This window comes from Schistocerca cancellata, chromosome 2, assembly GCF_023864275.1.
Source record: "Schistocerca cancellata isolate TAMUIC-IGC-003103 chromosome 2, iqSchCanc2.1, whole genome shotgun sequence".
Taxonomy (NCBI): domain Eukaryota; kingdom Metazoa; phylum Arthropoda; class Insecta; order Orthoptera; family Acrididae; genus Schistocerca; species Schistocerca cancellata.
This window is the reverse complement of record NC_064627.1, coordinates 767,160,132-767,185,716: the sequence shown is the minus strand read 5'-3', so window position 1 is coordinate 767,185,716 and position 25,585 is coordinate 767,160,132.

The following is a 25,585-nucleotide window of genomic DNA, read 5'->3' as shown; positions in this document are numbered from 1 at the left end:
AAAAGTAGTGTTGAAGAAGATTTCAAGTTTCGAAGATACCTGTTTAACTCTGAAGAAAATGACGAGCTATATAATTATTTATTTATTTTCAATTTTTAATGTAAAAAAACTGATTTCATTAAACCTGAAAAGAATACATTGTTTTATGAAGATAAAAGAACTGCTACTTTCCTTTTGGTAATGCTAAGAGTACAATCCACAGTCGGTTCCAGGATTTAGCCTTCATTAATTAAAATGTGTAAGACTGAAGAGTCTCTTACCTTTTCTTTTTTTGCACCAAATTATATTGAAAAAGACAGTTCAACTGTTTTGAGAAATGTCCGGCTAAGACAAGGCTCCCGGTTCGAATTCCAGTCCAGCATATAGTTTTTAAATGACCGAAGTGTGATGATCTGATGATCAGATCACAGATAAATTTGTGGAAGAATGCTAAACGTACTGCTTTTGTACTTGAAAGATAAAGTTTTATCCTATTTACATCCTCCGTACTGACTGACGTTATCCAGTGGCTAACACAGACATTTATGACGAGCCTTGCTGAAATTCTTCTCTAGTCATCCTCATCTACGTTTCCAGTAATTTTTCAGAGTAACTTAAAAATACGATGTAAATCTTTGCATCGGCCAGAACCGATTCCTCTCTTCATTCTCTTACAATCTGACACGGAAGGCTAATTGACAGTTTTGAGTAATGTATAAGGAACCGCACTAGGAAAGAATTGCACAGCGCACAAAATACGTAACATTATTTGCTTAAAAAATTCGTCCTCTGATTGAAACTCATTGTTTGTCAAAATCTAGGCGCAGAGCCTAATGATGCATATGACTGTAGAAATACTAAGCACGATCACACACACACACACACACACACACACACATTACAGCATACGATGCACTATAAGTAAACCAGGATAGAGGAGCGTCTCGACATACGTAATTTAATTAATTACTCTTGCGCGCATCAAGGAACTCAGAAGGTCATGAAAATTTTGCGTCGAATCACTATACCGGGCTGTCAGAATGAAGGACGTGATAGGCAATTAACCGTTGCTCATCAATCACTGAAGATGACAGTTTCAATCCCGTGACTGATGTAGCCATTTGGAACAGGAGCCCTTTATGAGAACATTCGACCAACACGTCACTCTGTTACTGCCTTGTTATAAGGTAATTATCACGTGACAGCGAGACATTTTGCGATAAATGCTTGTCAAAGTGCCTTGAGTCAACGACCACGCATTTCCTTCCTTAGTATTTTGACTCATTTAATACCAATGATCTGTTCTAAGCGATGTAGGGAAAAAATGTACACTCATTATAAGTCAGTGAGATACATTTGCCGCTGTTTGACGGAAAGCAGCATAGACTTATCGCAAGGAAGCATGACGGAATTAAAGCCGTTCATTATACTTGTAAATGGTGCGAAAAACGGCGTTGATAAGTATCTAAAGCCGCAGTACGCAGAGAGGTAGTATTCTTAGAATGTTGTAGAGAAATACATGAAGATTCGCAGGGTTAACCGTCAAGAGGCACTTAAGTTGGAGCGAGCCTACGAATATCGTTGTTAGTTATGCTTATTCGAGACAGATCAAGGGATGAGTCACAGACAAATGTAGCATATTAAGAAGAGGTAGCTTATAAATGTGTCATCCGCTCAACTCTTTGGTACTGAATGAGAGTAGTGATCTGTCACTAAGCTGAAGGACAGATTCAGAAAATAATTTCATGTTCCGACACACTTCCTCTGATCATTGCTACAGCGTCGTAGAAATGCTCAACAGACATCAATAGGAGACCCCATAACGAAACATTGTAATATAGATTAGCGCGATTTCAAAGAGGAGTTATCATATTATTTTCTTTCACACATATATCAAACAAAAATAATTACAGAAAAATTATGGAAATTAGAGCTTATACGGATGCTTACAGAAACATAGTTTTCTCATGATTTTTCTGCAGTAGGTATAAGAATATATTCATAAGTCATAGAATTCTGAAGAGCTATTCTCAGAACTTCCTGGTGTGGTGTCCGTCATAAGATTGGTCTGATGCAGACCTCCACGTTAGTTGAACCTAAGCTCTGTGCAACGCTCTTCATCACAGAACAACTACTGCAACGCACATTTATTTCAGCCTCCCCAACACGTCCCTCAATTACGAAACTAACAATTCCTTAATGCCTCTGGATGCGACCTATCAATCTATCCCTTCTTTGAGGAGCTTTGCCATATATTTCTTTTTCCAAATTTGGATTCAGTACGTCATGATTAATTGTTTGATCTACCAATCGAATCTTCATCATCCTTCTGTAGCACCACGGTTCAAATAATAATATCCTCACGTGGGCTGAACTGTTTATCGCCCATCTTTTATTTCCACACGAGGCTACACTTCAGACAAATTATTTTAGGAATGATTTCTCAACACTTTCATTTATATTAGATGCTAACAGGCTTCCCTTTTCGGAAAAGCTTTTCTTGCTACTGCCGGTGTGCATTTTATAGCCTCTCTACTTCGGCCATCCGCAGTTATTTTGCTGTTCAACTAGTAAGCTACATTCTGTGCAGTTTAGAACGTAGGAGACGAGGTACTGGCAGAACTGTAGCTGTGAGGACAGGGTCTGAGTCGTGCTTGAGTAGCTCAGATGGTAGAGCACTTGCCCGTGAAAAGCAAAAGGCCCGAATTCGAGTCTCGGTCCGACACACAGTTTTAATCTGCCAGGGAGTTTCATATCAGTGCACACTCCGCTGCAGAGTAAAAATTTCATTCTGTAAGCTACTTTTAGTTTCTTATTTCCTCTCGAATTCCGTCAGCATAGCCGACTGCGAGCCATTACCCTGAATTCACTTTTGCTGATGTTCATCTTATAGTACCTTTCAACACACTTTCCATTCAATTCAACTGCTTTCCCAAGTGCTTTTCCGGCTCTGGTGGAATCACAATGTCATCGGAAGGCCTCAAAGTTTTCACCTCTTCTCCATAAATTTTAATTCGCTTTCCAAATTTCAGTTTCGTTTCCTTTACTACTTGTTGAATGTACAGACTGAATAAAAAGGCTACAACTTGCCTCGCTCACTTCTAATCTAACGCTTCCTTTTCGTGCCCTTCGACTCTTATAACTGATTACTGTGCAAGTTGTAAACAACGTTCCGCTCTTTGCATTTTACCCTTACTATCTTTAAAAGCATTGTCTCGTATCCTTACCTTTATCCAGAACACAAAGTGATCTTCCACGAGATCGGCTTCTACCAGTATTTTTTTTTTCATTTTTCTGTTAATATCGTAATTTGTGTCAGTGTTTTGCAAAGCATAACTTGTAAATTTGATGGTTCGGCAGTATTCACACCTGTCAGTACCTGTCTGTAACTCTAATTATTACAATATTCTTGAAGTCAGAAAGTATTTCGCTTCCGTCATATACCTTGCACTCCACTGGAATCGTTTTTTCATCGCTGGCACTGCCAAGGATGTCAGTTGTTCTGAAATAACGTCGTCTTCTCCAGAGACACTGTTTTGACTTACATCTTTTAGTGCTCTGCCAAATTCTTCTCGCAGTATCATATCTTCCATCTCATTTTCATTTACGTGCTCTCTACTCCCACGGCGTACTGCGGTACCGACGTCAAATACACTTTATACATCGAGCAAGTCATCAACTTTATTTAATACGCATATGAAAAAATACACTTTCACATATACCAGGCTTCATACCATGTTCATGTCGTTCCGGATTTAAATTAAAAACCGTTCCTATGTCCCCGTTGTGACCGCTGTTTTCGGGAGGTTCCCGTTGGTTAAAGGTAAATGCTTTAACTGTTAACCCCTGATATACTGAGTAGCTTTAATTAATGTGCAGTTACTCAGAAAGGTCTAGTGTGGGCTCTATAGTAGCGAAACTTGATAAATAATCTGTTCATGCGGAAACGATTTACGGTGGAAAAAAATTGGTTCCATTTTAGGCCAACAGGTTTATCTGACAGTGTACAGCATTTCGATGACGTCTCCGGTACTCATAGTGGAAAAAATGTGTAAGAGCGTTTAATAATAAAGTCAACCTTGTGCCTTTCCATTTGTTTAATCTTTTCTGACGACGTCCCATTCATAATCTTTTACATAACGAAAAATTTCTATACGTCTTTCTTGCATTCACTGCGCCAGATTTCCACCTAATGGCCAAACTTGGAATTAATTTTTTTTTTTTTTGCAGCGTAAATCAGTTCCAAATTAACTCACTAGTATATCTGTCAAGTTTACTGCCATACGGTAATTACGATCCACACTGGACCTCTACGAGTAGTCCCAGTTTAATTATAATCACACGGTATTAGCAACTGGGATTCGCCAGTATGAGTATCAACCCGCCTGGTATGTGACCGATTCCTCAATGGCCATTCCTCGAACAGTTTGCTGTATACTTAGGGTGAGTGAATGAAAATAATTTAAACAAATAGCCTTCTTATACATTCCTTTCACCTTTTAGTTTATCCTTTTTTGTTTAATACCATTTCCAGGCAGCGGTTGACGCAGAGGAAAGAGTGCAAAATGGTAGTCAGAGGGTAGTGGGATCGAATCTCTGTACGAAAACATCGTTCTTTACTCTTCATTTATGCTTTACTTATACTTCTTATCAACAGATATAATTGTCATTATTTTGTATTTAATAGTACTTTCATAGAAGACATGAAAAGGAAAGGCAAAGGTAAACGTGGTAGGTGAGTACGTGACGAAATATAGGAATGTCGCCATTACTTAATCAAAATGTGAGAAACTTACAACAGTGTTATAAAAATTTTTTTTGACTGCCATGACGAAGCATTACACCCCGGAGGACAAATTTCCTTTGATAACTGGCTCATTGGGAGGACAAGAAAATCTACAATAATACGAGGAGATTGTTCGGGATAAAGGAGGAGTGCTCATTCTGTAGTACTAGAGTGATCTGCCCAACGCGTCCCTCCCGCAAATGCACTTGCTGCTTGCTAGCGCACACCTGCCACATCTATTTGTGTCGTCACGTAAGGAATTTGATCAAACAGCCCTTGGCGAGAGAAAAAAAGAAATCAAGTCCCGAAAAGACTGCAAGTATTTGGTGAAATGATGCGTTACCCGTGGTTTTCTGACACACTGTACGATGAGAGAGAACCTTTTATAAATGCGAATCAAGTCTGTTTTTATATAGACACTTTAAATTCTAATGGAATTGTAAAAATGCTGCGTTTAAAATGTGTGCAAGAGGCACGAAAATTACTGTTTACCTTTTTTCCCAGTGAATGTCAACACGTTACTTATAATTTATCAACTGTAAAATAACAAAAGAATCCAATGTAGAGGTAGTTCTAGTGTACGTCTTCTATCCCTTCGTGCAAATTTACTTGCAATCCGTAACATTCGTTGTCTTTCCTTTTCGTATCTTTAATGTAAATGTTAATACATGTAAGACATTGAGCATTATTTCAGTGTATTTGCAGTATAAGTAGCGTAAGAACTGAAAACGAAAAAAATAATAAAAAATTCCGCATACAGACTCCACGCCATGACCCTCGGATGTCTGGAAACTACGCTTACATAAACAGCTCATGCTTCACACGAGGCGCGCCAAAACTGCTATTTTTGTCAGGCCAATAGATGTTCAATGTGGTGGCCATCATTTGGCCATCTGTAGTTCCCACTTCTTTCACTTTCATTTCTAGCCAAGCCCTGTATCTGCCATAATGTGGGACGAAATCGGTGCTGACGAGTAGCTATGGTCCCATTGTAAGCTCTATATGTGCATACACATTCTTCTCTTTGCTTCAAAGATGTGCGTAATTCCATAGCCGGAATCTGCCTTTCCCCTCTTCACCCAGGCATTTACAGATTTACATTTGTCCTCTAGACATTCGGCGCATTCTGTCAGTCTCAATATACAGGGTGAGTCACCTAACATGACCGCTGAATATATTTCGTAAACCACATCAAATACTGGCGAATCGATTCCACAGACCGAACATGAGGAGAAGGGCTAGTGTCATTGGCTAATACAAACCATAAAAAAATGCACGGAAGTATGTTTTTAACACAAACCTACGTTTTTTTAAATGGAACCCCGTTAGTTTTGTTAGCACATCTGAACATATAAACAAATACGTAATCAGTGCCGTTTGTTGCATTGTAAAATGTTAATTATATCCGGAGATATTGTAACCTAAAGTTGATGCTTCAGTACCACTCCTCCGCTGTTCGATCGTGTGTATCGGAGAGCACCGAATTACGTAGGGATCCAAAAGGAACGGTGATGGACCTTAGGTACAGAAGAGACTGGAACAGCACATTACGTCCACATGCTAACACCTTTTTATTGGTCTTTTTCATTGACGCACATGTACATTACCATGAGGGATGAGGTACACGTGCACACGTGGTTTCCGTTTTCAGTTACGGAGTGGAATAGAGTGTGTCCCGACATGTCAGGCCAATAGATGTTCAATGTGGTGGCCATCATTTGCTGCACACAATTGCAATCTCTGGCGTAATGAATGTCGTACACGCCGCAGTACATCTGGTGTAATGTCGCCGCAGGCTGCCACAATACGTTGTTTCATATCCTCTGGGGTTGTAGGCACATCACGGTACACATTCTCCTTTAACGTACCCCACAGAAACAAGTCCAGAGGTGCAAGATCAGGAGAACGGTCGTCATCGTAAACATGTCCCTGCAGATGCTGCTCGCCGACCGAGGCCCGTGTTTGTTACAACACGCAACCGAACGTCGGAGGTTTCAAGCGTCAACTTTAGGTTACAATATCTCCGGATGTAATTAACATTTTACAATGCAACAAACGGCACTGATTACGTACTTGTTTATATGTTCAGATGTGCTAACAAAACTAACGTGGTTCCATTTTAAAAAAACGTAGGTTTGTGATAAGAAACATACTTCCGTGCATTTTTTTATGATTTGTATTAAACAATTACACTAGCCCATCTCCAGACGTTCGGTCTGTGGAATCGGTTCGTCAGTATTTGATGTGGTTTACGAAATATATCCAGCGGTCATGTTAGGTGACTCACCCTGTACAGACGTCTGCACTTCCTTTTGCCTACAGTATTTGATGCACTATATTTTCTCCGTTCATCAATTACATTTAATGTGTGCTGGGTTATCCAAGGATTCCTATTAGACTGTCTTTTTACCTATTTTATCCTCTGCTGCCTCCACTATTTCATGTCTCAAAAGAACCTATTCGTCTTCTATTGTGTTCATTTACCCTGTTTCAAAAGTTTCTTAATTATCCCTATGAAACTCTCAACAACACCACTTTCCATCAATTCATCGAGGACCCATTGTTCTCAGAAATAGCAAGTTTTATAAAGGCACTTCTCAATGAACATAGTGCTTTACGGTTGTCTTCAAAATACAGGTTACGTGCAAACGGCTACCAGGTTGGCAGAAGTTTGACAGAAGGACTGATTATAAAATAATAAGAAACGGTCCGCCATAGTAGCCAAGCGGTCAACGCCACAGGTTAATGTACGAGGAACCCAGTTTGAATCCCAGTAACACAAGGATTTTTCCTTTATTATAGAATTTTACCGGCGTGCACCCAACCTTGAGATGTCAACTGAGGAGCTAAGTGATTGAGAGGTAGCGGCTCTAAGATCGGAACGTAGATTACTATCGGGAGTGCGATGTGCTGACCCCATGCTCCTACATACCGTGTCCTGTGATGAATGACTGAGGATAGCAAGGCGGTTGGTCAACTATCGCTTGGTCTTCAGGGCCTGATCTCGCGGTTTCCTTTCTTTCCTTTTCTTCAGTAATGGGAAACCTTCATCCTAGCGACTGTATTTAGAGAATCAGTCTCTGTCCCATAAATCACACTTACTGGGGACCGGTTTCCATCCAAGGGCGGACCATTTCATGCCGAAATGCACGGTTGTGTGGAGACCGGTCAAAGGAGCAGGAATTGCAGAAGCCTAATTCCAGTAATGCCGTGATAAGTATGTGCATAACGATTGGGAACTTGGACGAGAGAAATAACAGTCATGAAGAGATTTAATCAGCCGTGGCGCAACATACACTCCCTGAAACAACTGAACATCAGGGTTTTATGTTCCTTATTTTTATTTATTTGTGTGTAGTACCATCTTCCAAAACTGGCTCACAAGTAATTGAAAGCTGCTAACGTGTTCTAGTCTGAAGTATGTGACTATTATGTCACACGAGCAGAATACTCACACTCCTTCTAGAGCTTCAATCATCAGGTAGTATTGACTGTTCCCTGGAGAAGACGTTCTTGGGTTGTTGCGTTGGATTTCTCCTATCGTTCTGCAGTCCTCGAACTTGAATGAGTTGTTTCCTACTGGACTGCCTTTGCTTGCAACAACTACTCGCTTTCACTCCGTACTTTTGTACCAGATTTTTCTAAAAAGATAGTTAACAGAACGCGGAACCGACGTGTGACGCTTGAAAATATGTAGCTGTCCAGAGAAGAAATGGGGAAGCGAAAGAGAGCAAAACGAGTATTTTCCATTCCTCACGCGTCATGCTAATAATTTCTCGGCCTGTTGCAAAAAACTGAACAAGCAGTTCACGATTTCTGACCATGCACTCCAGAAGTCTTCATGCGTCACATAGGCCGAAAATTACCTCAATAGTCGAGTAACCTAACAGTGTAATTCATCCCCTGGCATGTGTATAGTTGTAGCCGTTTCCAGTATTAAAACCTGAAGTCCGACAGTCTCTCAGTTGAATGAAAGAAGCTAAACTTACAAAAAATACAGACTAAAGTCGCAGTCCCGTCTTGATCTGTATGAGGCCGGTGTTTGGTGACCACGTTTACTTTGTGCGAGAGAGAGCCTCTTAAAAGTGTGCCATACATGGAGCGATCCCTCGTGTAGAAGTTGCTCTGTCTTCTTATCTATCTGACCGCGCCTCACCACTTCAATGAAAACGTAAACTCACCACTAACTTCCTTGTACGCCTTATAACTCATCTGACTTGAATGGATTTTAATGACTGCCATAGCTAATATAAGAACATGTTTCAACACATCTGTATATTCTTGTACTTTACTAATTGTTTCGTATGCAACAACTGTTACAATTTTGTTTACTGTAGCAGTAACTCTAACGATGCTGCCTGTATAGTTTGACTGACGGTAGTCTGTAAATCGATATCAAATAAAATAAATGCGGAAGTAACTGTCAGTTTCGTTCTTATGTCTAATCCGCTGAACGGATTTTGATGAAACTGGGTATGGAGATAGCTGAGAGAGAACATAGGCTATTTTAGAAAGTATTTAGTAGTAGCTATTTATTGATTTGAAGAATATAGTGCGAAATATGGAACAATATTTACTCTTTGAGAAAGTTATCTGCTCTTTCACTTTTGACATTTATGATACTTGTGAAAATGATTTTATTGTTTGATATGTTGTACATAATACGATTCAACGCAGTTAATAGAGTGCTTATACAATCCTCGAAGTGCTTAATCCATACTGCCATTCTGTCAATACTGAATGCAAAAGTAACTCTGCTGGTTACACCTTCACGACTTCGATTACATTTGGTTTGGAGGTAGCCTGTACCACGATGAGGAACGCAGGCTACTTTAGAAAATAAATCCGGCCGGTGTGGCCGAGCGGTTCTAGGCGCTTCAGTCAATCGTTCCTCGGGCATGGATGCATGTGATGTCCTTAGGTTAGTTAGTTTTAAGTAGTTCTAAGTTCTAGGGGACTGATGACCTCAGATGTTAAGTCCCATAGTGTTCAGAGCCATTTGAACCATATTTTAGAAAATAAATAAAGAAAATTGACCCCTATGAGGTTATAGTGACGAATGGAACATCTTTCTTTACATCAGTGGACACAAACAGTGTTAAACATTATTAATCTGTTAGATAGTGTACACGTTGTGTAATGTATGGACGGCCATGCTTCTCAGCTTGCGCCGCTTGGGAGTGACGCTTCACGTGTGGCGTCGTCGTGCGCTGGGGCAGGTGTGAGAGGGCGCGATAATGAGTTATGCTGACATGAACAGGCAGACATGTGGGAATAGCTGACGTTATTGCACGTAGAATAACTTACTTACTAAGCATCACTCATCATAACAACACTCCATAGTATCTCTGATTTTCTACATACGTTAAGTAAAGCTTCAGCCAAATATCACACTACAGTATTTCTGAACTTTTGTATATGTTATGTAAAGGCTGATTTCCCCAATTAACAAAAAAATGGTTCAAATGGCTCTAAGCACTATGGGGCTTAACATCTGAGGTTATCAGTCCCCTTGACTTAGAACTACGTAAACTTAACTAACCTAAGGACATTACACACATCCATGCCCGAGGCAGGATTCGAACCTGCGACCGTAGCAGCCGCGTGGTTCCGTGCTGAAGCCCCTAGAACCGCTCGGCCACAACGGCCGGCCTCCTAATTAACAACCACTTTCTCATCGTCACAGTGCTCATAATCTGAAGACGGCCCTTGTAACATACCGAAACCTGTCATTTTGATAAATGAGATATTCTGTGATCTTAACTGTTTTTACTGATAACTACTAATATGCGAGCACAGCCGCGCTTGACAGCTAATAAATAAATAAAATGATCTTTAATGTACTTTGAGTCGAGGAGCTCCAGTCACTCAAATGAAGAATCTCGAAGACACAACGTCGACGCTGATCCTGCAAAATTCGTCCCTCTCTTTTAGAAGGCGAATTCACAGAACCACAGCTGTGGCATGGCCCAAACGTTAAAGCCCTTTGCGACAGACATGTCCAGCTAGGCAACGTAATTGCGCTACCGTGGACAGTGTATTAGTTTAATGGTTTATTGGTAAGAGCCTCCAGCCTCACCTCAACCCTAATGATAAGGTAAAAGTACAAAGAGTCACAGCTGCTCATGGCCCTGTATCAAACTCATTGCACTTGGGGTATAGCCACCAATCTGATCACTGGACTGGGAATATGAAATACTTATCCTCTCATTTTTTATAACGTCTCGGCAATCTCAGCAAAGAAAAACCATTCCAAATATATGAAAGTCAGTGACTACAACCTACGGCCTCTGTCGCCGAGCGGTTCTAGGCGCTACAGTCCGGAACCGCGCTGCTGCTGCGGTCGCAGGTTCGAATCCTGCCTCGGGCATGGATGTGTGTGATGTCCTTAGGTTAGTTAGGTTTACGTAGTTCTAAGTCTAGGGGACTAATGACCTCAGATGTCGAGTCCCATTTGACTACAGCTTCCATATTTTAACTCGTGTTAAGAGACTGCACCAAGTCCACTGCTTTGATCGGCACCCAGTCTCAGCTTAAGGTTGCTTATCTAACGTCTTCTAAGAGCAACAAAAGTTTATCATATAATTATTGAGTGAATTTAGACTACTGTCATAGCCCTCTCAGTAAGATGTATAATTGTACATTAAAGGTTTAGAACACTAGGCCATGTATTGAAGTTACCTACTGCATATACATCTTGGGGCAGCATAATGAACAGCGCGCATATTACCCATACTACATTCACAAAGTATTTGAGAATGAGAGCACTCCTAACCAACTTTAAACATAATTTCAAACACTTTTCTCGCTGGCATCCTCCCACAAAATAATGAAAGAGAAAAAGTCGATAGCTTATTACATTTTCGTTGTTCATACAGTTAAGCTACAGAAAAAGGAATGACATTTTAATTTGTTGGTCTCAAAGATTTTGCAGAGACTATCCCCATATACTACTGAGTGTACCTGCAAAATTGTATGACATAATCAATGAGTTGGTGAAAAACTTATAATCATCCAGAGGTTGATATTGGAGCACTTAGTGACTTCCAACAAACTGTAAACACAATATCAAATCCTTTATAAACTTTTTCTCGCTTGGAGCTTCGCAAAATAATGAAACGAAAGCAGTTTGTCACTTACTAATTCATCGTTGTTCATGTAGTAAAACTTCTGCATGGGGCATGTTTAACATCAAATACCTAACGCATTAACTCATTTATAAAGGAATCAGACATTTGAAGGTCTTTTATACATAGGAGTCCTATTCTTTTAAGACTCAAGACTGTGCTACTGGTCTAATTAAAACTGGTACCAAATAGTAACGCAAGCTTAGCATAAAACACGCTGTCCTCGAGTATGAAAGTGACAACTGCGGATTAGCTGCTATTACTACAGTCACGCTGCCGCCCCGAAATGAAACAATCGTGTATTAACTTACAAAGTTCGTCTTTTAAAAGCCGCAACTGGCTATTACACTCTTCGCCCAGATCCTAATGAATCTGCGTTCTTATCTCTGCATGGGTATGCAACTGGAACGGCGATTTGGTGAATTGGGTGCAATTTGCAAAATTTGTCAAAGATTTATGCTTTTTAGCCAGACAAGCCTGTACTTGGAGAATGCTTGGCTTGTTTCTCTAGCTAACCCATTCTCATTGGATCGGTCCCCTCTACAGCTGAAAAAAACCTCTATCTGCTGCTATAACTTAACAGAATTACAGTAATAACAGAATTTAGGAAACTATCGGTAAGAAATAAGCGCATCACGTTATGGGAAACCGTCTTGATACCCCGAGCTCTGTAACTATTCCAGAATGACACACTGTGCTAGGATTAGGCAAAAATCTCTTCGTATCTGCATCCCCTTACGGTTGTCGACAAAGGCAGTATCTCACTGTTTCGAACATCTCCAGAAAATTCTGCTGAAGCTCGTGCTTGTGCCAAAGCCTACGGCGATCTGCCGCGTGGAAATTAAAACGTATAAAACTGCAATCGGGGTTGGAAAATTGATAGAACAACAACTCTTCCAACAACCCGTTCCTGTCGCTTTGGAATGGATATAAGACTCTGTTTCTGCAAGCAACCTCTGGTTTGCAGTTAAACAATTCTTGGTCTACGTCTACACAGTGGTCGAAATTAGTATAAACGTACGTGATTATCCGTGGATGAAACGTATTTATGTATGTATTTGGTATTGCCCGCCTCTTCTCGCAGAGCTTACGACAAAAGAAAACAAAATACATTTTCATTTCACCATTAGAATTAGACCGAGTACTTAAAAATTGAAAATAGGCAGTTTTCGGATAGGAACTGGCGGAAATTGATATAAAGGCAAGTCCGCTACAAGATTCGCACAGTGGTAAATGTCAAAAGTTCGCTACAGTTACAGTTCTACAGTTGCAGTTTGGTGTGTCTGCTAATATCGTACTTTAGTTTCGTGATAATGCTACGTGGAGGGCTTCTATCGGGTGACGAGCAAGAAAGTATTAAGGCGTACAAAGATTAGCCCCTTAGACTGCTAAGAAATTAGAGCGTTCCAGTTATATTATTGATAATTTTTTTCAGACTGGGTGTACAGTATGGCAAAAATGGCAAATATGGCCGGCCACAAAAATTGTCAGTACCAGATACGCGTTTGATTCAGCCTAAAGCAAGAGTCAACGGCTTGTGTTCCTGTCATATCGTGGCTGATTTCCTGTTAAAAGTCACTTCCAGAGGCGTTAGACAAATCCTGGCTCAAGACGCTAGTCTGGCGTTCAAGAAAAGGCTCGACAAGCCACGATTAAAAACTGCACGTAAGGGAGCTCAACTGGTTTGCGGTAGAACATATGTCGTGGACTGTAGAATCGAACAAATTAATTGTCAGGAATTAGAAGACGTTAATTTGGATGGGTCAAATGGTTTTCAGTACTCTTGGCATGATCTAATCACAGAAGAACACGTTCGCGTGAATTGAAACTTTGGCAGCGGCAGCCTTATGATCTGGGAAGCATTTGTTTCGAAATGTAGGTCCAACATAGCATGGCTGCACCCAAAAAAAAAAAAAATGCCCCCTCCCATACGCTCCCACAATCAGCCGCCAACGGTCAGGGTTTCTGGTATGTTGTTCATGGTATTTCCTACTACCACTGTACAAACATTTGGAACTACACGAATAATTTCCCACATTTGACCCTTTTTGTCATCACTGACTGGCCTTATTACGTCACCGGTTTAGTCGAGCACTTACAAATTGTAAAATTGACGTTTGAGTAAATTTCATCTAACAATTTTGTGAATTTTAGCAGTAATTACATCCTTGTATTCGTCAGGCTTTCTGACCATGGAACTACTTTACCAGTAAGGGCTACGTTTGGATTGAATTGTAGTCGTAACTAGTTTTAGCATAACGCTTGCAAAAGTCGGTGTTCTTTCATTAGCATCACGGGCATGTTTAAATTAATAACCTTCACGAAGTAGCGGACTACGCTGGTGGCGTGATATCCTGATGAACAGAGACCAGAAAAGGTCGAAAATCGGGAATACTTCGTAAAGTCAAAAATTTTTGTACATTGGTAGGAGGAAGTGCTGCGGACAACGTACTAGAAATCCTAACTTGTGAGCGATGAGTGTGGGGGTGGAGATGCGTTTGACAGTCACTTTTGCACGTTTTTCTTGAACAAATCTGAAACCGTGGCCTCCAGCTAACACGTATTCCGGTACAAAAGGTAACTACATAAAATTTCCTTCAAAAAAGTCCTGCTCACTTTTCCTGTAGGACTAATTGTTCGCACTCAGGGAGCGAGAGAATTTGAAAAACACATGCGCTTTTTGAAGGTTTTTGGACTGCAAAAGAATTCGTCGGTAGGGGCAGCTCAATCATCCTGTAAGTTATGAATTTTTTGGGTTTTTAGGCGATATAACACGAATTTCAGTAATTGGCGTCTTCACTTGTTTGTGTGCGGTAGGTTACATCTACCAATATATACGTTCGTGTTCTACTGCCATTTCTGCAGCAATCGTCGATCAGTTGTGGGTATTTTTGCTTTTTGTTAGAGCCTTGCGACGTGGTTCACGAAAAGCATCACGGAGATGTTCCATATCGTGTCTTCACGGTACTTAAGTTAGCCTGCAAGGGTAGAAAGCTGAAGCCTTTTGAAATGCGAAAAATTCTCCTTGTACTGACATTTTTTGCAATATGCCAGCAACATTTATTAGATCGGATACTGCACTGCAGATGGGAGTTTGGTGACTGATACACACCGTGTTTCAGAACGACTCATCCGTTCGCACAAGGTTACATCTTGTTGTAGGATTAAGAAGGCAAGTTGTCTTGAATTCTAGCTGAAGGATAGGACTGCCAAGGTTTTACTTTTAAAACCACCATACAATTCTATAATGTATTACATACACACACATTCAAGGGGACACTTGCTACACTTACGTTTAGGATCAAGTTTTTTATTTAGCTTTCACAAATGTTCACTGTGCTCTCCATCGGACGTACGAAAAACATTCAGATGATAGTCAAACTCGTCCCATTCTTTACGAGCTTATATGGAATTACTGAATACACTGATGTTTCTACGCAACAGCGCACTTCTTCCAGAGTTGGAAATACATAGACGGAAGCTTTTGGAAACAGACACACAAAAAAATCACATACCGCACGGAAGGAAGGTTATAATATCAGAGTTCAACATCCTCTCGATAGAGAACACATTGGAGACGGAGCAAAAGATCGCGTTGCGAAAAGATACGGACGGAAATGGGACATGCCTTTTTCAGACGAACCACCCCATCATTCTTCTGAAGTGATTTAAGGAAATCACGGATAACTTAAATCGGGATAGCAGGGCCGGAGTTGAACTTCCGTCCTCTCGAGCGCTAATCCAGTGTGCTAACCACTGCGCCACGAAGTTCTGTGTCACATACACTCACGAGGAGAACACTGGAAGTGCCACAATCCGATTTCCCACAAACTTTGCTCAGTGGAAGAGGACTCAAAGTAAGAGAATATGTGTCTCGGACGCGACCGTTTATGAGAAGCCGAAGGTCTAAGTTTTCGAGGTAGTTTATATGCCTATTAGCGAGTAAATGCTTAAACCGAAGCAGTGACACAGTGGTCAGCGTCAAGGCTTCACACTTTCACGCCGCGATTGTTTTTTACTTTTATTTTTCATTTATCTACCCATGTTCATAGGAGATTACTGCATGAATGTTTTCCAATGTGTAAGAAATAACGTTGCCCGTATTAGTCTACTAATTGTGCGGTGAATGAATTACAAAGAAAAAATGACAATAAATGAACTGAAAAATTATTTGAAATTTTTCGGTGAAATTCCTGTGGTGTAACTTGATTCATAATCAATTGCAAGCGGCAGTTTCCGAGAAAGTGGCGCGTTATGCGTGGTTTTACACGAAATTATTGCCACATAATTAATTCTCCAGCAATGTTAACGGTATTTCTTTGCCGAGTGAGATTCACACGAAAAAATATCACTTTCAAACATGCCTTCGCGTGATGCTCGTGTTGTCTGGAATTTCTATGTTTCGCATGTTTCGAAGGTTTGTATCATCCACGGGAACGCACCAAATCTTTCGGAAAAAATAAACATAAGAAAAAATAAACATAAGGAAAAATCATAAGAATTAAAAATTTATGTAAGAATGAAATATAAGGATATGATAATATAAAACGATTGTTACCCTTCAAAATATCAAACTAAATATATAATATATGTGTGAAACTTACTGTAAAACCCAGCTGTAGCTTTACAATTAGCCTTTGCGCCCTGTAACTTGATAAGAAACATTCGTGTAGTAACATTCTGCAAACATGGGTAGATAAATGAAAAATAAATGAACGAAAAAATAAAATAGAAAGAATGATCGGGTCTCGACGCTAGCCACTGTGCCACTAACAGGACTGAGCTTAAAGAGCTTTAAAAGGCATCTCAGGTATGACGAACACTTTGACGGTCGGTTTCTGACAAACGGCCTAGTATCTACGGATGAGCCACGTGTTCGCTTAATATGATTCCTCTTCCACTGAGGTAAGTTTCTGGGAAATCGGGTTGTGGCACTTGGCTTGTTCTCGTCAGATTAGGCGATTCTGGAATCCAGTTGTGCAATGCGATTTCCGTGCGCCCCTTACGACCGATCCATCTTTGATTCAGTTCACTGTTAACAAATGTTATCACCTGCAGGTGGCGTTAGAGTGCTGCTCCGTCTAGCTGAAGAAATGAAATTTTCGGCGTGTACCCTCTAGTGTATGAAAAAGCCAGGCGAACGAAATACAGAACGAGCTGCACCAGGTACATCTCTATCTTCAACTAAGCGATTCGGCAACATACTACAAAAGCCAAGGTAAACTTTTAGTTTCGATGGTTAACACTGACCACAAATTTCTATCTTCATACATGCAGAGTATGTAGTCTTGCGAATGAAACGAATCTTTTTGAAACAGCCCGTATTTTTACTTTATGCTCTTCATTTCCGTTCCCTTGACGAAAGTCTATGAAGTCGAGGAAAAATGAATCTTATTCCGTCCGCAAGAGATGACGAATTCGCTGAAGAAGAGCAGCAACGAATGTCTCGTGCGTTGAGCTGGCCGCACTACTCTCGTTTGAGTGACCCGCCCCTGCAGTAACCACGGGCGCTGTGTCCGGCCCCACAGCAGAAGGCTATCTTTATTCACAATACCGCCGTAATGAATGCGGGCCGGATAAAACACCATCGCGGAATAAATACATGCAAACGGGCCGGCGACCGGTTATTCAGCGATAGCTTTATTAAGCTCTGCGGCGTTCCTGCCGGCCACACTCCTCCTCCCGCTAAAGTATGCAGATAAATGCACATATTGGAAGGAGAATTCGCAGTTTAATAACACGTAAAGGTAATTTTTCTTTTTCCCTCTAGGGCCTTTGTAAATACTAACACTGTTGTTTGATAACAAGAAAATTGAGGAACATACGCACAGAAAACAAAGTAATTACAGCGGCGTACGCGCCCTCCTTTGAATATATTGACACGGACAGAGACGAGAGAAGAGCGTTTGAAGAGTCTGGTGTCTATTTACACGGCACGGTGAGTCCTCTTCTCGTATGGCCTGTTATCGGCAAAGCCTGCCGCAGGTTATATACGTCGAGGACAGGATCTAAACTAGAGGGTAACATACAGTTTCAAAGAGCTGCGGAATTCAGTTATTTTCTTCAGAGAACAATAGCTACAATAAATATTTAATACGCACTGTAATCACGAACTCAACCGACAAATTGGTTCAAATGGCTCTGAGAACTATGGGACTTAACTTCTGAGGTTATCAGTCCCCTAGAACTTAGAACTACTTAAACTTAACTAACCTAAAGACATCACACACATCCATGCCCGAGGCAGGATTCGAACCTGCGACCGTAGCGGTCGTTCGGTTCCAGACTGTAGCGCCTAGAACCGCTCGGCCACTCGGCCATTCAACCGACATATTTCGGATATTATTCAGCGATATTTCCTGACTATTTTGATATAAGTGGACGTTTTCTCGGTTGGCTCGTAATAGAGTAATAATGTAATTATATGAACACCAGGTGTCTGTTCTTTCGGACATGGCTGAAGGAACGGGCACCACGCATGCATGTAAGTGATTCGCCTCGATGGACCATGAACCCATCACCTTCAGCGCAGATGCACGATTACGTTTGATCTCCTGTGAGAATCCAAAAGTAGCGAGCATGGAGGAATGGAAGGTGACTGCGGGTATGTGGCGCTAGGTGGGAGTATAGGTCGGCCAGGAGGTTTGTCGAGACAGTCCGCAAAGTTGCGCCGAACGCTTTGGCTGGATGGCGCAGTGGTTAACGCAGCTGCCTGGGAAACAGGAGATCCTGGGCTCGAGTCCAAGTCCGGCACATACGATGGTGAGTGATTTTTAATGATCTTATATTTTTATCTTTTGTAACTTCAATTATCTTATATGCATTACATACTAATGGTATGACCCCCATCCCTTCTACATAAAAAACAGTAACGATGCAAGTATAAAGTTCATATTCTTTAGTATTGTTATAATATGGTCTCTAATGTACCAAACCATTTCTGATATGGTTTGTTAATATTACCTATGAGAAGCCTACTTGATGTGATGGTTTTGTACGAGGGTGAGTCAAATGAAAACCTTAAATATTTTTTTTAATGTTATTTATTGTGCAGATGTGGTACAAAGCTGTATCACTTTTCAACATAATCTCCTCCGCGCTCAATGCAAGTCCTCCAGCCCTTATAAAGTGCATAACGTCCTTTAGAAAAAAAATCTTTTGGTAGTCCGCGCAACCACTCATGCACCGTGTGGCGTACCTCTTCACAGAACGTAACTTCTTTCCTCCCATTGCGTCTCTGAGTAGTCCAAACATATGGAAATCACTTGGGGCAAGGTCTGGTGAGTATGGTGGATGAGGCACACACTCAAAATGCAGGTCTGTGATTGTTGCAACTGTTGTACGGGCAGTGTGGGGCCTTGCATTGCCATGTTGCAGAAGGATAGCTGCTGACATCAATCCACGTCGCTTTGATTTGATTGCAGGCCGCAGATGATTTTTTAGGTGATCTGTGTATGATGCACTGGTGACAGTGGTCCCTCGTAATGCTCCAAAATAATGCCTTTTTCGTCCCAAAAGAGAGTCAGCATAACCTTCCCTGCTGATGCTTCTGTTCGAAACTTCTATGGTGGAAGTGAACCCAGGTTTCGTCCCCAGTAACGATTCTTGCAAGGAAGCCATCACCTTCTCGTTCAAAGAGCCGAAAAAGTTCTTCACAAGCATCAACACGTCGTTCTCTCATTTCAGGAGTCAGCTGCCGTGTCACTCATCTTGCAGACTAATCTGTAAACACGCAGCAGTGTCATTCAGTGTCACTCGACGGTTTTCCTTCACTATGGCTTCAACTGCTGCAATGTTCTGTGGAGTCACAAATTGTGCCTGACCTGGACGAGGAGCATCTTCCACTGAAGTCACACCATTTGCGAACTTCCTACTCCATTCATAGACTTCCTGCTGTGATAAACATGCATCATTGTACTGAACCTTCATTCGTCGATGAATTTCAATAGGTTTCACACCTTCACTACACAAAAACGAAAGAACAGAACGCTGTTCTTCCCTGGTGCAAGTCGCAAGTCGGACGGCCATCTTTATACTTAAACTGCAACGGTATGTGTGCATCTGCACTATGCTGCCACCTACAGGCCACTCTGCACGCTGTTTGTAGCACGCTTACCAACTTACAGGACAACGGTCCGAAATTTCGATTTGTTATTACGAATTTAACGTTTTCATTTGACTCACCCTTGTACTTTCACTCGTCACCACTGACTCCGAAGAAAGTCCCGATGCACCAATAATTCCTTGCCATTCCTTTCTTTTCTCCCCCCTCCAGCCTCAGTTTACTTAAAAGGTAATTACGATTCATTTAGTTTGTTACTGCAATTACGTTTCTGAGAAAATACCTTAACGCCAGGGAAAATGCAAGTAATATTCAATCACCAAATCCTACAACACAAAACAGAGCGTAAAATATCAAGCCTCAGATGTAGAAGTACTGTGATATCCTTACCGTCTCAGGCGAAACACATGAATTTAACATCGCTGTTCCACTCTTCGATTGCGTTCAGTAAACTCATACACGAGGAACAAATAGACCAAATATTCTTCGGTAAACTTACCCGCACGGCTGTATAGCACTGTTAAAGTATATTTAACACTATAATAAAAACAAACCACAAACAGAACGACGGAAAAGTACTGAGTGCAACAAACTTGTGGGCGAAGAGGAAAGTGAGCGTTATCGTTGTCAACGTAAGTGCCGTGAGTCAAAGGAACCAGTTTCCTTGCAATCATGACATACAGTGCACACCGTTGATATCTGCTCTATTGTGCAGATCTTTCAAGTGCAATACAGGTAAAGTAACAAATCAAATGAAATTTCTCTGTACCAGTGAGCACAGTCTCTTGTACAGAGATACTCACAAAATATCTACGACAGTCTCCAAAATTTTTCGGTTTCCCCCTATATACACGATTCTTCTTTCCTCAGGATATTTTTAATTAAATTACAATATCATATCATGAAATTCGTATTTCTATATGTGTTGTGTTTAAATGTTTAAAAAAGTGACTGAGTACCTGGCGTTGCCCGCGCATGCATTTGTTCCATTTTTCTATTAGTCCATCCCCTTCTTTCCCTTCTCAGTTCATCTCTTCCATTTCTCTATTAGTCCATCCCCTCCTTTCCCTCTCTCAGTTCCTTTCTTCCTTCGCCACCTCTCAGTCCATCTCCTCCAGCTTCTCTCTCCTTCCTCTGTCTATCTGCACTTTCCCGCTTTCTCCATCATATCCTTCTCCACCTCCATCTCCTCCTCCCCATCTCTTTATAATGTTCTCCTCCCCCTCTCTTTGTCCATTTCCTCCGCCCCCTCTCTCTGTTCTTCCTCCCCCTCACTCTACGTATCTCTTCTTCTCCCGTCTTTGTCTCTTTTCTTTCTCTGCCCATCTCTTCCTTTTCCCTCTCTCTGACCATCTCCTCCTCCTACTGCCTGCACCCATCTCCCCCATCCCCCACGCTCTGTCAATCTCCTCCTCTTCTCTCTCCGTGTTATCATGTTCACACCAGTAGGAGGCTGATGGTTATTACCCTAGTATTTCTAGAGGATTTTCCCCTGTGGTTTCATTTTGAGGCAGCTCAATGTTTATGACGTATCTCCTGGACTATTTGCTGTAAAATAGTTTAATTTTGCAGGTACATCCAGTGGTATAGGCGTGTGCGTCTGCGAAATGTGTTGCGACTAGAATTACTAGTAAAGAAGTAGTAAATTAAAACGTCATGCACCATGTGGCAGTTTTACTGCGTGTATCGCGAAAATTTATCAGGTGATAAAGATCTTTTCTTTCATCATTTTGTGCCGGTTACCAGCGAGGAAAGAAATGTTTGAAATTATGTGTAAAGTTAGTTGCAAGTCATTAAGTGCTCTCATTCTAAAATACTGGAAGACTAAGATATGGGAATTCGCGCGTCATGGGCAACATTGCTTTTTCACCCCTACCCCTTTGATACGTAGGTGTTCTTATCCAACAGCGATGATACCCAGACAGTAAGTGATGTGTGTACCAAGTTTGGTTGAATTCGGTCCATAGACTTAGGAGGAGATGTAGGATGTTTATACATTCGTACATTCATTTTTATTGTATGTATGGTTACAGATTTTGTCCCCGTCCAGTGAGTATAAATAATAAGAACATTAGTAACTTATTAAATACATAACGTAATTTACTGAACATGTAAGCCCCTGAAAACTTCTAAGATTAAGGTAATCAAACCGATAAATGTACCGTAGGTGTAATTCGTTTCCAAGATCGTTCACGAGTGAATGAGATAGTATTCTAGTATCATTACAGAAATAACCTGTGGCAGACCACAGGTTTGTTACGAATGCAGATAATCAAATCTTAACGAACGGTCCGAAGCGTAAAACAAGAAGTAAATAGGCAAACTTCTTTTCAGATCTGCTATAGAGTGATTACTATAATGGAGCAGGTTGCACGTTGAAGATAGGTGTTCGGTAACTACTTCTTACAGCCCATGAATGTTTCAGGGAGTACAGTTTGAGTCAATATGTGTCGTGCCCCTAATTTCAGTCTTCTCTCATCCTCTGTGGTAGCATACCACTGCCAGTTGAAATTCTAGCTCAATATTCGTTGGTCATCTTATGAAATGTAAGTTGTTTGGTGAACGACCTTTTGAATTTCCTGCTTTCTTTGTTGTGTTAATGATGACAAGAAGTATTTATTTGAGTGGAAAATAGCGGAAAATAACACGTCCGTACGTTTTCATTGGTAAAATATTTCCGACTTCTACGTGAAAGTCCTCGTCGTAGTGTTGAGGTTACAATTTGAAGTGTTATTTAGAATTTAAGGACCAAACTTTTTTAAGGAACGGGTAGCCTATGGTAATTGAGCTCGGAGCGATATATTGGGATATACTGCTCGATATATCTGCTGTTGTGGCAGGAATCCATGTCTACATTTGAACATCGAAGAAATGTTAATCGAAACGGTAGAAGGAAGAGTGGGTTTCAATATCCCGCAGACAACTGTACTATGTTGTTAGGGACGAATTAAAAACTCGCAAAAGGCTAGGATGGAGAAGAAAACTGGCCACGTGCTTTTCAAAGGAACCAGACCGACATTTGATTTAATAAATTTAGGGAACCTGTAGGAAGCCTAGATTAGGATTAACGAGTGGGAACGAGAATTCTTTCCTCACAAATGCATGTCCAGTGAATCGTGGTTGAGCCGCGTCCAGCACAGAAAGTTCTGCGACACATGACATTGGAAATATATTTGCCTAACAGGAAATCCTACATTTCAACAATCTCTCTTCACCGTCAGCAATTATTTTTCTGGGTCTACCTCCAGTGCAAAATCAACGCTCAGGGAATCTGGGTAGTAGACAAACTGAAAAGTTCCATTCATGAATCAGATGCAGCTTTATTGTAAAGTTTTCCTAATACGGTGTGGATGTAGAACTCTGGAAAGTGTTACTAGTCACGTATACAGCAATGAGTACGATATCTTACCAAGATAATATTCCGAAAAAAGTAAATATGTTCAAATTCAAATGGCTCTAAGCACTATGGGACTTAACATCTGAGATCATCAGTCCCCTCGATCTAGAACTACGTAAACCTAACTTAACCTAAGGACATCACACACATCCATGCCCGAGGCAGGATTCGAACCTGCGACCGTAGCAGCAGCGCAGTTCCAGACTGAAGCGCCTAGAACCACTCGGCAACAGCGGCCGGCTAGTAAATATGTATTTAGTAAGATGTAATATGTACTTACCTTCTTTGTTCGAGCACTGAATATCCATCCAATTATACCAATTTGAGGAAAAACAGGCTTCTGACCACTCTTTTAGAAGTGTGAACTAAACAAAACCCTACGCAGACAGTGCAGCTTCTTAATTACTAAGGACCTAGTTTTAGTGCATTTGCGTAGTCGTTATTGAGTGTTATTTACTTACTGTTCTGTATGTGTGGGGCAGAATTTTTTTGGTACGAAAAGACACATTTTGGCTTAAAAGTACTTGCTAGAAGCGAATAATATGTTCTTTTATGGACAGTATTGAAAATGAGTACTTTTACAAGTATTGTTTTTGATGCACAGTGAAAGGACACTGATAATCTCTAAGATTGTCTTGTCTGTTTGTTCTCTTTGACGCCATTGGAGAGAAGTGTCAGGAATATGCACGTAGCTTTCGACAGACTACAGCAATGAGGGTCCACTGAGTTGTTAGTTGCGTGCCTGGGTCTGTGGAGCAGCGTATGTACGGTTGTGTATTGGGTACTTTGTGCACGTCTATCCCTAAAGTTACAACGTGTCAGTCCCCTACGCATTTAGAGCACGTAACAATTTCACTATCGTGATAATGACTGGATTACATTCTGGCTACCTTCTTTGATCACGACACGGTGCGCATTTTCAGCGTCAAAACCCAATGCGTTGCAGTATGCGAAACCTTACCTGCGGCTATGCTGTGACAAGAGCACACGCAGCCGCCAGCGTAAGCACGCTCGTCCACACACCTCTGGCTTGCCGAGCTAATGGGCTTGGCGGCCACGATTAGTGCGATGGGATTTAAAATGTCATTAGCGCCGATACATTTTATGAAGCAGGCCAACAGAATATTAACGAAAGGATCAGGGAGATAATGGAATTTCGTTTCCGCAGTTTGGTCAATTAGCCGATTAAAAAAGCGAGTGCGAGAGCTTATATCACCTTTATGAATTTCGGCGTATTATGGTAGAAGCACGCCGTGTTCCGCTAATATTTTGTCTTTCGATGTGTGTTCGCGCGAAAAAAAGAATAGAAAGTGTTAGTACAATCATAACCGTGCGTACATAATCCTCGCTGCGGAACCGAATTTCCATGGTGGTTGGTATAAAGAGTCAGTGAAACTGGGAACAAAAATTTTTGCTATGTGATCGAGCTGAAGGTTGGAAGAATATACAAAGAAAACATTTCACGGTGCAGAACGTAAGTTACGAATAAAATTAGCTATCACTTCCGGCGATAGCTCGTTTTGTACTATGGGGAATACTTTCATCACTACATATTATAAAAATGAGTGTGTTTGTGTGTGTTCGTGTTCCATATCTCCTCCCAAATCACTGGAGCGATTGGAACCGAACTTGGTGCACATATCCTTTATTGTCAAGCAACAATCGTTAAGGGGTAAGAACCACCAACCTAACATAGTTCAGAAGATACGGTGTCATAATTAGATGCGTGTAAAACTGCCGTATCATGCATGACGTTTAAACGTATTACTTCCATGCTGTTAACTGTATTCGCAATACCTTTTGCAGATAATATCCACATATGCCGTTAAATGCTCCTACTAAAGTATATCATGGTACCAGACATAGTTCAGGAGAAATGACGTCATAAATACTGGGATGTACGATAAACTGACGCATCATGACTGACGTTTAAGTTTATTACTCGTTTGCTACTAACTCTATTCGCAACATAGTTCGCTGATAGCAACCAATTTTTTTCTCATGAGACGTCTGACTGGTCTGATGCGGCCCGCCACGATTTTCTCTCCTCTGCCGATCCCTTCATCTCAGTGTAGCACTTGCAACCTACGTCCTCAGTTATCTCCTGGATGTATTCCAATCTCTGCTTCCTCTAAAGTTTTTGCTAACCTCTTCAGCTACCATGGAAGTCAGTCCCTGATGTCTTGACAGATGTCCTATCACCTTGTCCCATCTCCTTGTCAGTGGTTTCCACA